The sequence below is a fragment of the Jaculus jaculus genome, unplaced genomic scaffold, assembly GCF_020740685.1.
Source record: "Jaculus jaculus isolate mJacJac1 unplaced genomic scaffold, mJacJac1.mat.Y.cur mat_scaffold_37_1_1805170_arrow_ctg1, whole genome shotgun sequence".
Lineage (NCBI taxonomy): Eukaryota > Metazoa > Chordata > Mammalia > Rodentia > Dipodidae > Jaculus > Jaculus jaculus.
The window spans coordinates 827529-845121 of NW_025423493.1; the positions used below are offsets into that span (position 1 = coordinate 827529).

The 17593-nt window shown below is 44.4% G+C and overlaps 2 pseudogenes; one reads left to right on the forward strand and one right to left on the reverse strand.

The window, feature by feature from the left end:
• Positions 1–3522: 3522 nt before the first annotated feature.
• On the forward strand, positions 3523–5255 carry LOC123457345 (annotated as a pseudogene).
• Positions 5256–16421: 11166 nt separating this feature from the next.
• LOC123457347 lies at positions 16422–17156 on the reverse strand (annotated as a pseudogene).
• Between the last annotated feature and the right edge of the window lie 437 nt (positions 17157–17593).

Consider the following 17593-nt stretch of genomic DNA (forward strand, 5'->3'; position numbering starts at 1 on the left):
TCCCTGAGATTTGACCTGTGCTTCAGGCTGCTGTGATCACTCTCTAGTCTGAGGCCTTCATATCAGACTGCATAGGTTTGCTTTAGCCCAGGGCCCTTCCTATGTCTGACATTCAAGTATGTCAGCTGCTCATGTTGATCCAGGTTAGGAACCACAGATGAGTGAGATCATGCAACGTTTGTCTTTCTGTGATTGTGTGAGTTCCCTTAGAATGATCTGTTACAGGTTCGACCATTTTTCTACAGATTTCGTTTTCTTTTTTTTCTTACTGCTGTGTAGAATTCCATCATGTAGATATACCACATTTTGGTTATCCATTCATCCAATGATGGGCAACTGGGTTGATTCCAGGTATTGACTATTATAAATTGAGCAGCTATAAACTTGTTTGAGCAAATATATCTGTACTGAGATGTGGAGCTTTTATGGTAAATGCCAAACAAGGGAATAATAGGGTCTGTTGGTAGCTCTATATTCATCCTCTTCAGGAGTCTCCATATTGATTTCCATAGTCATTTTAGCAGCTTATATTCCTACCAACAGTGAATGAGTATACCTATTTCTCCACATCCTCCGGGACATTTGTTTTCAGTTTTTACATTTTCGCTATCCTTACTGGGGTATGTTGGAATCTCATATTTGCTTTAATTAGCATTTCCTTAATTGTTAGTTATGTTGAACATTTTATTAAGTGTGTGTTAGCCATCTGTAATTCTTCCTCTGGGAATTCTCTATTTAGTTCTCTGCCTCACTTTTGGAGTGGGGTGTTTTTTTTTATTGTTTACTTTTTTGAGTTCTTTGTAGTTTCTTGATGTTAGGTTTCTCTCCATGGCATAGTCACCAAATATTTTCTCCCATTCAGTGTGTAACCTACTGGCTCTGATTATGATATGTTTGTCTGTGCAAAATCTTTTTAGCTTCATGAGATCCCATTGCATGACTGCTTATTTAATTTTCTGGGCTACTGGGGTTTTTTTCCGGAAGTCTTTTCCCAGTCCTGTGTCATAGAGAGTGCCTCCAATCTTTTCTTCCAGTAGTTGAACAGCTTCAGGTCTTATATTGATCCATTTGGACATTGTTTTTGTGTATGGCAAAATAAGTGAGTATAACTTCATTTTTCTACATACGGTCATACAATTTGTTCAACATCATTTGTTGAAAATGCTGTCTTTTCTCCAGTCTACATTATTGGCACCTTTGTTAAAGATCAAGCAGCTGTATTTATGTGACCTAAGGTCTAGGTTGTCAATTCTGTTCCATTGGTCTATGTTTCTATTTTTATTCCAGTACCATGTTGTTTTTGCCATGATAACTTTGCAATATAGCTTTTTTTTTTCCAGAGGATATGTTTGGATATCTGAGGCCCTCTGCCATTGCATATGAATTTTAGGATCATTTTTTTTCAATAGCTATGAAGAATGGTGCTGGTATTCTTATTGGTATTGTGTTAAATCTGTATATTGCTTTTGGTAGAATTGCCATTTTCACAATATTAAGTCTACCTATCCAGGAGCATGGGGGGGGGGGGTTCCATCTTCTCAAATCCTCCTCTATTTTTTTCTTGAGTGTTTTTATGTTTTCATTATATAGGCCTTTCACGTTCTTGGTTTGTGTTATTCCAAGGGTTTTGTTGTTGTTGTTGTTGTTGTTGTTGCTGCTGCTGCTGCTATTGGAAATGTGACAACCTGAGATTTCTTTCTCTGTATATTTGTCCTTTGCAAATAGAAAAGCTACTTATTTGGGGCATTGGTTTTGCATCCTGCCAATTTGCTGAAAGAATTTATCACCTTTAGAAGTTTTGAGATGGAGACTTTCAGATCACTTATATATAGGATCATGTCATCTGCAAATAGGGCTAACTTGATTTCTTCTGTTCCAATTTGAATACCTTTTATTTCTTTATCCTGTAGTATTGTTTGGGCTAGTAATTCTAGTACTATGTTGAAGAGCACTGGTGAGATTGGGAACCCCTGTCTTCTTCCCAATCTCAGTGGGAACTCCTGGAGTTTTTCCACAGTAAGTAGTATTTAGGCTTTAGGAGATTTATATATAGATTTTATTGTGTTGAGATTTAAAACACCATGCCTATTTTTATAGTGTTTTGATCATGAAGTGGTGGTGCATTTTATCAAAGATATTCTCTGCATCAATTGAGATAATCATGTGGTTCTTATGGTTATGTTTACTTATGTGGTGTATTACATTGACTAATTTCTGTATATTATACCAACACTGCATCCCTGGGATAAAGCCTACTTCATCAAGTTGGATACTGTTTTTTTTTTTTTTTTTTCCTTATGTGTTGTTGAATTCAGTTTGCATGGATTTTATTCAGGATCTATGCATTTAAGTTCATAAGCAATATAGGTTTATAGTTGTTTTTTTTTCCTTGTTGCATATCTGTCTCTTTTTGCAGTAGGGTGTTTCTAGCTTCATCAAAGGAGTTGTTGAGGATTCCCTGGTCTCTGATTATGCAGAACAGTCTGAGAAAAATTTGTTTCAATTCTTGAATGCAGTTTGATAGAATTTAGCTGAGAAGCTATCTGGTCATGGACTTTTTATGGCAGGGGGAGTAGTGGGGGGAGATTTTAGATTACCTTTTCCTTTTTTTTTTTTTTTTTTTACTGTACAAGAATTTATTGTTATTGAATAACATGCACTCCAAGGGCATTCCTAGCTCTGTAGTTTAAAGAGATGATGACAGTGAACTTATAGACCAAACAGGGAGAACTGACATACTCCTACACTGAATTATTCCTCTATAAACATGATGGAGTATTTACAAAGAGAAGCAGTGGCAGTGAGCCTCCCAGCCTCCTGTCCCTCCTGCTCTAGCTTCTGTTCCATGGTCTCAAAGCAGGGAGGCACAGTGACAAATTTGTCAAGATCGCCAACCAAAGACCAGCAACCAGCATGTGTGGAGTTATGATGACTTCAAAACCAAAGTACAAAACTCAAGAAGGATTTTGACCTAGATTGGCTTTTTGGAGAGGTTTTGGGAGAAGCCTGGTGAGTCTGTTGTAGGCAAATGTTCAAATTTCCCACCTACATATTCCACAGAAATTGTTAGGTGGTCCTTCGTCTATATCATCCACCCTGCCCCAGGGGAAGGTCCAGCAGCCCCTGAACATAAAGCGGGCAGTGTGGGCAGGCAGCACAAAGAGGCTTCCAGGCTTTAGCATCCTGGACTTCCAGGCTTGACTCTGACACCAGGGAGAGCACACTCTCAGGTAAATGTTCCCTCTGGGTGTATCTTGTTCTCCTCTTACCATCGGTGTGGCTGGGAAGGTTAAGTGATTCCCTCATTGTAGAACTGTCCACATCAACTCTGGACACAAAGCAGACATGAACAGAGTCTTCTGTCATTTCAAAGTCCTCACCTTGCAGGGGTTCAATCTTCCCCTCCCCTCTCAAGCATGCTGGCCATACTGAGCTACAGCCCCAGCCTAAGCATCATGTTTTATAGTTTGCTTAAGAAGTTATTCATGGACACACAATGAGTGGGGGGCACCAGCGCTGGGCATGGCGGAGGCAGACCCCGAGTTGGATCAGATCCGTCTGAAGTGTATCCGTAAGGAAGGTTTCTTCACAGTGCCACCAGAACACAGGCTGGGGTGATGCCAGAGCGTGAAGGAATTGAGAAGCTGAAATGCACTGGCGAGGGCACCTGTGGCATAGTGTATCGGGCCCGGGGCACTCAGACAGATGAAATTGTTGCCCTGAAGAAGGTGCAGATGGACAAGGAGAAAGATGGTATTCCCATCAGCAGCCTGCGGGAGATCACACTGCTCCTGCGTCTCCGCCACCTGAACATCGTGGAACTGAAGGAGGTGGTGGTTGGTAACCACCTGGAGAGCATCTTCCTGGTCATGGCTTACTGTGAGCAAGATCTGGCCAGTCTCCTGGAGAATATGTCAGTGCCCTGCTCTGAGGCCCAGGTCAAGGGCATCATGCTGCAGGTGCTTTAGTGCCTTCAGTACCTGCACAGCAACCTCATCATGCACAGGGACGTGAAGTCCTCAAACTTGCTCATGATGGATAGGGGCTGTGTGAAGACAGTGGACTTTGGTCTGGCCCGGGCCTATGGTGTCCCAGTAAAGCCAGTGACCCCCAAGGTGGTTACACTGTGGTAACAAGCCCCTGAGCTGATGCTGGAAACTACCACCCAGACTACCAGCATCGACATGTGGGCTGTGGGCTGCATCCTGGCAGAACTACTGGCTCACAAGCCCCTCCTCCCTGGCACGTCTTGAGACCCACCAGATTGACTTGATTGTGCAGCTGCTGGGGACGCCAAGTGAGAACATCTGGCCAGGCTTTTCCAAGCTGCCCCTGGCTGACCAGTAGAGCTTGAGGAAACAGCCTTACAAAAACCTCAAGCACAAGTTCCCATGGCTCTCAGGGGCTGGACTGCACTTGCTCAATTTCCTCTTCATGTATGACCCCAAGAAAAGGTGCAGACCTAACCTACAGGTCCCTATATGCCTCTTAGGAGAGAACACTGACCTCTCTCTGTGCAAGGACACCTTGAACCCAAATCCTTAATACTTTTTGTGGTTGGGGGAGGGGTGTCCTAGGGCTTCGTGTGTGCCAAGCAAGCCCTGTACCACTGACTGTACCTCAGCTCAACTGGAATTTTTTGAAGATGGCTTCTCAGAGCATGAGCTATAGGTGTTCTTGTCCCAGACATAGTAGACACTCGGCAACTAGGTGTCCAGAGTGGATTCTGCTCTCTTAGGTATTAAAGCCACTCTGAGCTTCCTATCAGTTTCTAGGTCCCAGACTTCAGTTATTGGAAGTTGAATTGAGGGCTGTTGAGACCATAGTTTCCACTAATGGGCTATTGTTCTTCAGGGAAGCAGCAGGGGACTGCCTGGAGAGCTCCTATTTCAAGGGGAAACCCCTACGTGAGTTTGCCAGACCCCCTTCAAGCTTTCCTCTTTGACGGCTTGGCCAGCACCTCTGTAAATGCTGTGTGGGTTTCCAGCACAGGCCTGTGCAAGAGGGACACAGGCATCTCAGGGACACACAAAATGGTCACCAGGGAGGAAGGACTAGCCCAGTGCATGCCCAAATGAGGAACCCCATCATGACCTGGAAGCCTATTGCCTGGGAAGTCATCCCCAAGCACAACACTGAGATGCCCCTCTCCCACAGCCTGTGAGCCAGAGCTCATGCCCACCTTCCCCCACCACTGCAATAAGAGGACTACCCCAGCAGCTGTGGAGGGGCAGAGCAAATAATGCAAGCCCTGAGGGCGTGCCCAGCACATTCCTGTGCATCTTCCTGAGTCATCTATCAATAGTGAACTGAGAGGTCCAGCCTGTGCCCTTGGCTCCCCCAGCTGACTCCTGGCTGTTTGCTGTATGCCCAGATACAGACAGGTGATGCTTGGTAGGAGCTCCATGTCTAGGAGAGACTGGGCAGCATCTTGCCTGTTACTCTCAGTGGGTGGTGGTCTTATCTGATGGTGAGGACCTGCTTCTGGGAAGGAAGTACTGAAATGTCCACTGTCCCAACTCACAGTTCCTACTTGGCCACCCAGGGCTGCCTAGGATATATAGACTGTAGTGAATTGGCAGAGCTAGTGGGGCTCTGGGTGGGAAGGAGGAAATGGTAGATGGGGGCCAACCATGAAAGGTTATTGGAGACTCCCAGAATGAGAGTCCATGGCTCACGCTCAGGAAACAAGTGGTTGGCTCCTGTACCAGGGGTGAAGAGACTAAAAAGTCTTCCTCTCCCTCACGAGGGAAGAGTGGGGTGTTCTCAGCCCTCTCTGGAACCCAAGGCGAAAAACATGAGTTGCATGCCATGGAAAGGCAACAAGGCCAAATCCGAATCCTTGGAGCTGCCCCAGGTGGCACCCCCAAAAATCTACCATGAGAAGCAGTGCTGGGAGCTCTGTGCTGTCCACGCCCTCCACAACGTCTTCCAGGACAGCAATGCCTTCACACAGGTGCTGATGCGCTGTCCAGGGTAGCTGGCGTCCGTCCGCACCACCTGCCCTCTCCTTCCTCCAGCCCCCCAGCCCGCCGGTGCCTAGATTACCTTTTCAATATTCATGGATGTGATAGATTTGTTTAGGAGATTAATCTCCTCTGAGGCTAGTTTTTGTAGGTGGTACATGTCTAGGAATTCATCCATTTCTTCTGTATTATTTAGTTTTGTGAAGGAGAGATTTTGGAAGTATGGCCTGATGATTCCTCCAATTTCATTAATGTCTGTTGTGATCTCTCCTTGTTCATTTCTGATTTTGTTAATTTGAGACTTATTTTGTTTGTTTTTCTTTTGCTTGACCAATTTGGCTAGAGCTTTGTCAACCTTGTTTATTTTTTCAACGAACCAGCCCTTCGTTTCGTTGAATTTTTTTAAAATGTGTTCCTAGTTTCAAATTCATTAATTTCCGTTCTAATCTTGATTATTTCTTTCCATCTGGAACTCTTTTTAATTTTAATTTATTTTTGTTTATTTATTTGAGAGCAACAGACAGAGAGAGAAACAGGCAGAGAGAGAGAGAGAATGGGTGTGCCAGGGCTTCCAGCCACTGCAAATGAACTCTAGACGCGTGCGCCCCCTTGTGCATCTGGCTAACATGGGTCCTGGGGAATCGAGCCTTGAACCAGGGTCCTTAGGCTTCACAGACAAGTGGGCTTGACCACTAAGCCATCTCTCCAGCCCTCCATCTGGAACTATTTAGGTTGGATTCTTCTTGTTTCTTCTGTGCCTTTAGGTGACAGTCAGCTTATTAACTTAGGATCTCTCCCTCTCTGTAAGGAAGGGATTTAGAGCTATGAATTTTTGCTTTATGACTGCCTTCATTTTTTCCCCATAAGTTTTGTTATGTTGTGTTTTCATTATCATTCAATTCTAGGAATTTTATAATTTATTTTTTGATTTCTTCCATGACCCATTCATTATTTAAAAGTGCATTGTTTAGTCATCAGGAGCTGGGGGAGTTTTGGATATGTCTCTTGTTGATTTCAAGCTTCATAGCATTGCAATCTGACATGATGCAGGAAGTTATCTCAATGTTCCTGACTTTATGAAGGCACTCTTTATGGCCTAATACATGGTCAATTTTGGAGAAGGTTTCTCGGGTTGCTGAGAAGAATGTGTATTCTGTGGAGTTGGGGTGGAATATTCTGTAGATATCTATTAGGTCTAGTTCTTTGATTTTGTTGAGCTCTATTATTTCCTTTTGATTTTCTGCTTGTATGATCTTTCTGTTGATGATACTGGGGTATTGTAATATCCAATTATAATGGTGTTGGTGTTTACTTCTGTTTTATTGTTGAGTAGATTAAAAAAAACTGTGATGCACCTGTGTTTGGTGCATATATATTTATGGTTGTGACGTGCTCATGTTGGATCATTCCCTCGATGAGTAAGAAGTAGTCTTCTTTGTCTTTTTGATTACTTTTGGTTTGAAGTCTATTTTATCAGATATTACTATAGCAACACCAGCTTGTTTTTTATTTCTATTTGCGTGGAATATCATGTTCCAACCTTTCACCCTGAAGAGGGATCTATCTTTAGTGGTGAGGTCAGTTTCTTGAAGATAGCAGATAGGAAGTTCCATTGTTTTTATCCATCTTGATAACCTGTGTATTTTGATAGGTGAGTTAAGACCCATAATAACACATAAAGTTATTACTATGAGGTTTGAATTAATCCCTGCCATGATGAGGTATTTTATGGCATTTAGTACTTTCTTGTGTTTTATACTATGTAGAGTCTGGTCTATTTTGGTTATTGTGATCTTCTCCTGTTGCCTCTTGAGATTCTTTGTTTGACTATTTATTCTGTGTGTATTCCCTCAATCATTCTCTGTAGGTTTGGCTTTATGTTCATATAATCATAGAGTTGACTTTTTTCATGAAAAAAATTGTCTTTCACTATCTATTTTCAGGCATAATTTTGCTGGGTAGAGGAGCTTAGGGTGGAAGCCATAGTTTTTTCATATTTGAAATGTTTCATTCTAGGCCCTTCTGGCTTTTAGGTTTTCCACTGAGAAATCTGATGTCATTCTGATGGGATTGCCTTTGTATGTTGTGAATTCTTTCTCTTTTCCTGCTTTTGATACTCTCTCTTTGTTTTCTTTGTTGAGAGTTTTAATGATGATGTGTCTTGGAGAGTTTCTTCTTTGGTTCTGTCTGATCTTCTGTGGGCTTCTTGTATCTGGATAGGCCTCTCTTTTGAGAGGTTCAGAAAATTTTTTTGCAATAATTTTGTTTAATGTGGTCTCTTTGCCTCTGGCCTGAATACTCTCCTTTCTGGAATATCCATGATCTGGAGGTTTGACCATTTTAGGGTGTCCCACAGTTCCATCATATTCCTTTCACTTGATGTTTTTGAACTTAGCAAAGTTTTTGCCCTCCCAATTAATTCCTTATGTCTTGTGTTCCAGGTCAGAGGTTCTGTCTTCCACATGAGTAACTGTGTTGGTGAGAGGTTCTAGAGAGGCTTTTATAATTTCTCTTTGATTTTTGCTTTCTGCTGTGTTATTTTGCATCATAACCATCTCTTTTTTTGTGGTATGATTTCAATTCTAGTTGTGATTTTCTTGATACTTCCTGGAGTTCATTCTTTAATGAACATGTGATTGAGAGCTTCCATTTATTGATGTACCTTCAGTTTATTCATATATATTTGGAGGGTTCTAATGTTTTTTTTTTTCAATCAAGTTAAGCCTACTTCCAAAACCTGAACACCCTAGGAGACATTTCTGCTCAATATTATTGATTTAATTGTTGGTTCTTTGATGGTTTGCTTCTAATTCAGTGATTTTTTTTTTTTTTTTTTGATCAGGGTCTCATTGGTTGTTGTGTTTTCATTTTGTGATTGAATTTTTGTTGATTTCTTTGGTTGCTACCATTGTTAAGACTAGACATTCTTGGTAGAGATCTTTCTGTCTTCTGACTTTTGTTGCTTTTTTTGCATTGTTGTCTACCCATTTTGGGAAGACTCTATTTTATTGAGGAGGAAGCAAATATTTGTCCTTTAACCCATGCACCTTCTGACTCAGGTTAACAGGGATGTTGGTACCCAGTTGCCAGTCATGATATCAGAGCAAAATGCCTGATTCTGCAGCTCCCACTGGGACCACAAGCCTACACAAGCAAGACACATTGGAACCTACCAGGACCAGGGGACTGGGAGGAGCCAGTGAACAGGGATCTTTCTTACTTACTCTATGCTGTGCACTCCAGCACACAGACTGACACAGGGAATGGAGACCAAGGAGGTGAGAGGAGCCCAGAAACAGGGGCCTGGCCTACTTACTCCACACTGCAGTGCCTGACTACACACAGACTGGCACAGGGTACCCAGCCCTAGGAGTTTGGAGAAGCCCAAAGCAGGGGTCTGGCCTACTCACTCTACACTGCCATGTCCGCCCACACACTGACAGGCACAGGGAACCCAGATCAGTGAGGTGGAAGGAGCCCGGAGACAGGTGTCTGGCCTACTCACTCCATACTGCAGCACCGACCACATACTGTCTGTGCAGGGAACCCAGACTTGGGAGGTGGGAATATCCTGGACAAATGGGTCTGGCCTACTCACTCCAGATCGCCGCATCCACCCACAGTTTTTGCATGGAACCCAGACTGGGAAGGTATGATTTTTTTTTTTGTGTGTGGCAGGTTCTAGCTCTAGCCTAGGCTGACCTGGAATTCCCCTCCCAAGTGCTGGGATGAGAGGTTTGTGATGGAATAACTGAGAGGTGAAAATATACTTTAACAAATTGGGTTTTTTTTTTTTTTCTCATACTGAGAGACAGGCATAAATTTTATGAAAAAAAATGAGTGCCATATGTCAGCTTCTTCTCAGAATCCAGATAGTGTGTAGTATGGCCAAGCTGACCAGATTGCCCACCCAACATGTCTTAGGAGAGGATCATGCACGATTTACACATTTTCTCCATCATCTGCTGTCACCCACCCATGTGCCACATGACTTGGATTTTACTGAGTTCCCAAACTAAGAAAAACAAACAAACAAACCAAAACAACAACAACAAAAATTAATTACAGTGTCACACAGAAACTCAACATTTTGCACGAGAACCAACACAGGTACAAATTTGTCCAAAACAAAGGGACTGCAGAGATGGCACAGCAGTTGAGGCACTTGTCTCACAAACCTAATGACCCATGTTCAACTCTCCTAATTCTATGTTAGCTAGATGCACAAAGGTGAGACAAGTGCAGAGTCACACGTGCCAGCTAGGCACTGCAAGCATCTGGAGTTCAATTGCATTGGCTGAGGCCCTGGTGCACCAGTTCTCTCTCCTCCCCCGTCTCTCTCACTCTCATTCACTTTCTCCAAAAAAAAAAAAAAGGAGATGAGATGAGCAGAGCCTTATGCTGTTTACCATAGTGGTATGGTTGGGAGAAAATGATGTGGACATCTGCTCTGATGTCCAAGGCAGCATGTCAGTCTTATAAGATGCATTCTGGGTTGAGCATATGTCTCCCTGGGTAGCATACTTGTTAGCATGTACAAAACCCTGGCTTCTGTCATCATCATCACCTGATCTGGGTGTAGTGTTATGTGCCAGTAATCTCAGCATTTGGCAGGTGGGAGAAGAGTCAAGAGTTGCAGGTCTTGCTGGAGAGATTTCTCAACAGTTAGGGCACTGGTCTGCAAAGCCTAAGGACCCAGGTTTGCTTCCTCAGGACCCATATTAAAGGCAGATGCACAAGGTAGTGCATGTATCTAGAGTTCATTTGCAGTGGCTGGAGGCCATGGTGCACACATTTTTTCTCTATCTGACTCTTTCTCTATCTCCTGGAAAATAAAGAAAAAGAAAGGGTTTACCACATTTCCCACCCACATGTCTGTACATTTCTGCCTACAAACTTACTGTGTCCTTCATTTCTGCCTTGAAGAAGTGTTCTGTCTGCACCTGAAAACTTGGTATGGCATCTCTGGGCTCATAACTTCATGTTATATGTGACATGAACATCAAAAGACATTCTCAAGGTGGGAGAGATGGCTCAGCAGTTAAGGGGCTTACCTGCAAATCCAGAAGACCAAGATTTGATTTCCAAGTTCCCATATAAAGCCAGATCCACAACACGGCACATGGGTCTGGAGTTCATTTGCAGCAGCTATAGCCCTTGGCACACCCGCTCATTCTCTCTCTTCCTTCCTTCCCTCCCTCTCTCCTCCTTTATTTCATATAAGTAAATAAGATATTAAAAGAGACCTTTTCAGAAACCCATTGTTATTATGTAGATGTCCTCTCTAGAATGTAGACTTTCCTCCTCCACCCCTAAGACACTATTGACCATCTCATTTTATTTTTATTTTACAATTTTTTTCTACTTCAGGTCTCACTCTAGTAAGGCCGATGTGGAATTCATTATGTATACCCTAAGGATGGCCTCAAACTCACAGCCACAATCATCCTACCTCTGTCCACCCTGTGCTAGAATGAAAGGTCTATGCCTGGCTATCATTTCATTTTAATTTCAAATGTTCTTTCTGTCTCAGTGAACATACCTGTTTTATATTATCTATATAAATGAAATAAAACACTTCATGACATTTTCTGTTTGACTTCATGCATTCAACACTCACCCATGTTGTACATCAACCATTTCTTTTCTTTGTGGGTTTTTTGTTTGTTTGTTTGTTTTGTTTTTGGTTTTTCAAGGTAGGGTCCAGGCTGACCTGGAATTCACTATGGAGTCTCAGGGTGGCCTCGAACTCATGGCAATCCTTCTACCTCTTCCTCTCGAGTGCTGGGATTAAAGGCATGCGCCACCACGCCCGGCTCCATTTCTTTATTTCTATATTTCAGTGCATAGATGAACCACCTTTTCTTTTTCCTCCTTTTTCTTTTTTAGAGTGAGAGGACAGAGAATTGGCATGCCAGGGCCCCAGTCACTGCAACTGAACTCCAGAACCTTGTGCCACTTCGTGGGCATGTGCAGTCTTGCACGTGTCTCACCTTTGTGCATCTGGCTAAGTGGCATCTAGATCATTGAACATGGGTCCTAAGGCTGTGCAGGCAAGTGCCTTAACTGCTAACCCATCTCTCTAGCTCAAACCAAACCACCTTTTCTTAATTATCTGTTGATATACAATTTTCTTTCCATGTTCATTGGCTGTGCCTGTTGCTACAACAAATACTCAGGTACACATTTTTCCTTGAAATCCCAGTAAGGTTTAGGAGGATATATATACCAGAAAATGTACATTTTCTATGTCTGTTTTAAAATGTTTGTGTCAGAGAGAAAGAGAGATTAAGAGGCAGATAGTGACAAGAAAATGGGCACATCAGCACCTTCAGCCATTGCAAACAAACTCCAGATGCATGTGTCACCTTGTACATCTGGCTTTGCATGGATCCTAGGGAATTGAAACTGGGTCCTTATTCTTGCCAGGCAAGAGCCTTAACTACTGAACCTTCTCTCCAGTCCATATGCTATTTCTTACTTGGTTATTCCACATGTATTTGAATGATTTCAATGCTAGATTCCATTCCTTTTCACCTATATGTGAGGTCAAAGAAGTGATGATTAAGGATATTGGGTATGGAGCTGATAACAGCTGTGGCTTGATGAGTAATTTTGCTCCCACACCTTCTTTTTCATTTAACTAATTCAAGAAAAATCCTAGGCTAGAGAGAAGGCTGAACATTTAAGGTACTTGTCTGCAAAGCCTAAGGACCCAGACCTGATTCCCCAGTCCCCATGTAAAGCCAGATGCATGAGGGGGCGATTGCATCTGGAGATAGTTTTCAGTGGCTGGAGGGCCTGGTGTGCCCATTTTCTATCTAATAAATAATAAAAATAGAAATTTTTATTTATGATATTTGTAGGAAAATGGATGGGTCTGGAAAGGATTATACTAAGTGAGGTAACCCAGGCCCAGAAAGCCAAATGCCATATGTGCTCTCTCATATGTGCATCCTAGCTACAGATGATTGGACTTCTGTATGGGTAGGAAGAAAACTCAGTAGCAAAGTCCAGTAAGCTAGAAAAGAGATATAAAGAGAAGACAAAGGTAGGGAGGGGTTACTTAATAGGATGGTGTTGTATATATGTAAGTAGAAGAACAGATTAATGGGGGTGAAAAGGTCCAAGTGAGGTCAGGGGAAGAGATTGAGTAAAGGAAAGGTAGAGAGAAGGCTAATCAAAATCTAAGAGAATTTAAAAAAAAATCATATGGAAACCTACTTTTTGGATAATGGAACACTAAGGAGCAGTAGATTGTTGCTAAAAAATTTTCAGTGCCGGGGATGGGATACCTACCAGTGAGTTGTTGGCAGGGAGGTCCCTGATGCCCCCAAACGTTATAGGCTATTGCCGAGGCCCTGGGTTTCCCACCAGGAATAGATGGTAATAGATGGTAAGACCCTATTGCTGAAGACTCCACATACTTGGGCTGCAAGGCCACTGAAAAATCTTGCTGGAACTGAGCTGATAACCTCCTCCATGTAGACCAGCTGACAGAAAGCTGAAAGAAGCCATTCTGCATGCAGTTCAATGGGAGAAAGAGAAATCACCAGTGAAGATCTTCAACAGTGGACACTGCAAGCCTTATATTTTGCTAGCCAGGCCAAATGAGGCAACAAGGACAATAGTGGCATGTCTGTAATGGTGGAAACCAACTGCCGTCTAATTGGACTGGGTGCCTGCTCCATGGGAGGGAATACATCCCTGATACTGAAAACTTAAAACAGGGTTAGTCATAAGCCCTAGGGGTGTGTGTGTGTGTGTGTGTGTGTGTGTGTGTGTGTGTGTGTGTGTGCGCGCGCGCGCTCATGAGAGATATTGACCAGAAGTTTTCTTTTCTTGTAAGGTTTATGAGAGGGATTTGGCAAACAAGATTATGCAGGCCTTCTGAAATAAGTCAAGAAGTACTCTTTCCATTGTTTTCTGATGTCTGCTGCTGTCTGGCTAAATGTATATACTATGCTTATCAAACTAACTAGTAAGCACTTCTCTTAATGTTTAATACCCTTATATTAATGCTACTCTCACTTTTGGTAGAGAATCTTCTCTTTTAAGATGGCAGTGACAGAAGTGCTCCGTACTGCAATATCTCTAGCACACCTTCCAAGGCTCATGGTCTATTGCAGAAGAGGTGGCGGAAAGAATGTCCTTCCAACGTGCTCCCCCAGACACAAAATGGCCTGGTTATCCATGATCTCACAGTGTCTGACACTACCTACACAAGACCATCATAATAGGAGGAAAAGATCATGACATCAAAATAAAAGAGAGACTGATTGAGGGGGGGAGGGGATATGATGGAGAATGGAATTTCAAAGGGGAAAGGTGGGGGCCGGAGGGAGAGCATTACTATCGGATATTTTTTATAATCATGGAAGTTGTTAGTTAAAAAAAAAAAAATGGAGCCAGGCGTGGTGGTGCATACCCTTATTTCCAGCACTCATGAGGCAGAAGTAGGAGGATCGCTGAGAGTTTGAGGCCACATTGAGACTACATAGTGAATTCCAGGTGGGTCTGTGCTAGAGTGAGACCCTACCTTGATAAGAAAAAAAAAAAAAACAAAAAAACAGAAAAATTTGGAAAAAAAAAAGATATTTTTAAAAAGTAGTAACTCTTTTTCTTTTTTAAACTAGAATCTTGCTGTAGCCAAGGATGACCTGGAAATTCACTAGGTAGTCTCAGGGTGGCTTCGGACTCATGGTAATCCTCCTACCTCTCTTGCCCATGTAGTGGGATTAAAGACATGTGCTACCATACCCAGCAAGATGTAACATTTTTTAAAAAATTTTGTATTTATTTGAGAGCAACAGACAGAGACAGAAAGAGGCAGATAGAGAGAGACTTGGCGTGCCAGAGCTTCCAGACACTGCAAATGAAGGCCAGATGCGCACCCCCTTGTGAATCTGGCTAACGTGGGTCCTGGAGACTCAAGCCTCGAACCAGGATCCTTAGGCTTCACAGGCAAGAGCTTAACCGCTAAGCCATTTCTCCAGCCCAAGATGTAACATTTTTGCTCTTGGAATTTATGTATAAAGAACACACTCACAAATGCACCTACCTCTATATCCCACATTGCACAAAATGGCAAAAAAGACATGGGATTTTCTTAGACAAATATTTATTTATCAATTTCTCTCTTCAGCCGCCCTTGCACAGGTGGGTTTCAGCATCCTCCCTCTCCTGGTGTCAAATTAGCTTCAGTCCTCTTGGATGAAAGCACAGGGGAAAGTTTTCTTTCTCTATGACCTCATCTGATTTCTTTATCTCCTATAGCTCACTGGAGTGATTTTCTTTTTTAGTAATCAACAGGTTTTATTTTCCTACTGAAACTGAAACTGTCTATGGTTCTCAGAGCTAAAGGTCCAAAGCTAGTCAGCATTTTTCTTCAGAGCCCAAGGGAGGGGCAGGAGCAAGAGACAAGATGAAGAGCATGTCTGAGCCACCAGGAAGAGGCTGGCAGGGTCACTTTCCCTCTTCCTTCCAGTGAGCTACAAACTGGATGGGAGACAATACCAAGGGGACCAAGTGTGGGGGTGACTGGAGGAACATTGAAGCCCCAGCGAGGAGAAAAGTCATCAAGCTCCAGACAGCAGGGCAGCCTGCCAGCAAGGAAGGAGCATGAGGCAAGCCCCAGCTCAGCTTGGAGAAGAAAGACATTGAGCCCAGAACAGAAGGGTGCCTCCCAGCACCTGGGGCTATGGTGGAGGAAGGAGCAGAATGGGGAGCACACAGCGGGCTGGGGGTTAATTTTTTTTTTTGTTGGAATTTTCTTTTATTAAATAAAAACATTTTCTAAAAAATGTGTCTTTATGTCTGGGTGATCTATCTGACTGCAGAGCACTGTGGGAAGAAGGAAGAGGGCAGCAGGGTCCCTTCCCTAGGTCACCCCACCTCAAGAGGGTTAGATGTTCAAAGCTCCCACAGAATAGGTGAGTCAGCCCTTCAGGTGTCAGCTCTCTCCAGGTCCTTGGCCCTAACAACTGGGAAGCCTCAAAGTCTTCTGATGACAAACTACTCCCAGAACTCCTGGGGTCAGCAAAAGAAGAATGGGAATTGTCAATAAGAATTTATAGAACAGAGGCCCTTTCCCACACCTGTCCCCTATTTCCTGAATCTAGGCAGACGGGACAATAGTTACGGGAACAGGGGACAGGAGCTGAGGAGAAACCACCTGGAACCCCCCCCCCACACACACACACTGGAGTTTACGCTCAGTCACTTCCACTCCTGGCCCAACCCAGCCCAAAGCATAGAATGCCTGTGTGGGACGGGAGAAATCAGGAAATGGAAATAGGAGCCTAGACCCCCAACAGAAGCCCTGGGAGACAAGTCTAAGCAGGAGACACAATGGCCTCACCTCATCTCAGGGCACAAAAGGCATGGCCCAGACTGGGATCGGATCGTGGGGTAGAGGAGGGACCTGAGGGTGCGGGCAGGTCAAAAGCAGGTTGGGTGGGAAAAGATTTCCCAGTTTGCAGGCCATGGCCAGTTTCCCCAGTAGCATCCAGACAGCAGCAGGAACGGGGCAGGGGCTCCTCTTGAAACATTGGTGGCTACAGGCTCTCATGATCTCTGACGCCAGGTGCCTCAGCCTCTTCCTCCTCTTCCTCTTCCTCCAGAGGCCCCCGGCCAGAGACGGCGTCAGAGGGGGTGCCATTCTTCTTTACCTCCACCGGAAGGGGTCTCTCACCCTCCAGGGTGGCCACTTCCTTATCCTCTCCTTCAGGGTCTTCTGACTCCTTGGGACGTTTCGGGGAGTCCTCCAACAGGTCCCCTGCTCTCCTCTTCAGCGCCCCCTTCTCATTCTTCTTGGCCGGCTCATCGATGGCCAGCTTCCCTTCTTCCTCACTGCTGCCCTCCCTATTGCCCTTCTTATCGCCATCACCCTTGGGGGGCTTCCAGATCTGGCTCCAGCTCCGGCTCTTCCACTCTGCTGATTTTCTGGGAAGACTGGTAACCAGAGGAGGCCCTTTCCTCTTGCTGGGCTTGCCTAAACTTCTCCTTGGACTCCTCGTAAGGGAAGAGGTCTTTGGGGCCCAGGAATGCCTTCTCATGGGTCCCCCCCAAAAAGACTTGTTATTTGTTGGCTGTGGATTTCATGGCTGCCTCAGGCATCTCATCAATCCGGGCCGGCCAGTGCAGGTAACCCTTCATCTTGGCGAACACCAGGTCCCCGCATTTGTACTCCTTTTGCGGGTGGATCGTGACATGGCGGGGTTGCCGGAGCCCGCACAGGGCGCGAAGCGCAATCGTTCGGTACTACCCCCACTCCGCCATCCGGTGGTGGCCCCGGCCCGAGCTCCGGCGCTGCCGCAGCGTCTCGGATGGGAGGTAGGGACGGAGGGGAGGCGGCCCCGCGGGGCACGGAGCTGCGCTGCTCCTGCGGGTTTTTTGAGTTTGAAATTCTATTGCTCCCTCCTGGGCGCCAGGCCTCTTCCTCTTCCTCCTCCTCCTCCTCACCCCCCCCCCTCGTGGCCCCGCTCCTCCCTCCTCCTCCTCCTTCCCCCCTCCCGCGGCCCTTCGATGCTTGCCTGGAGTGATTTTCTAAATCATGGTTCCTGGGCTGGAGAGATAGCTTAGCAGTTACGTGGTTGCCTGCAAAGCCTAAGAACTCATGTTCGACT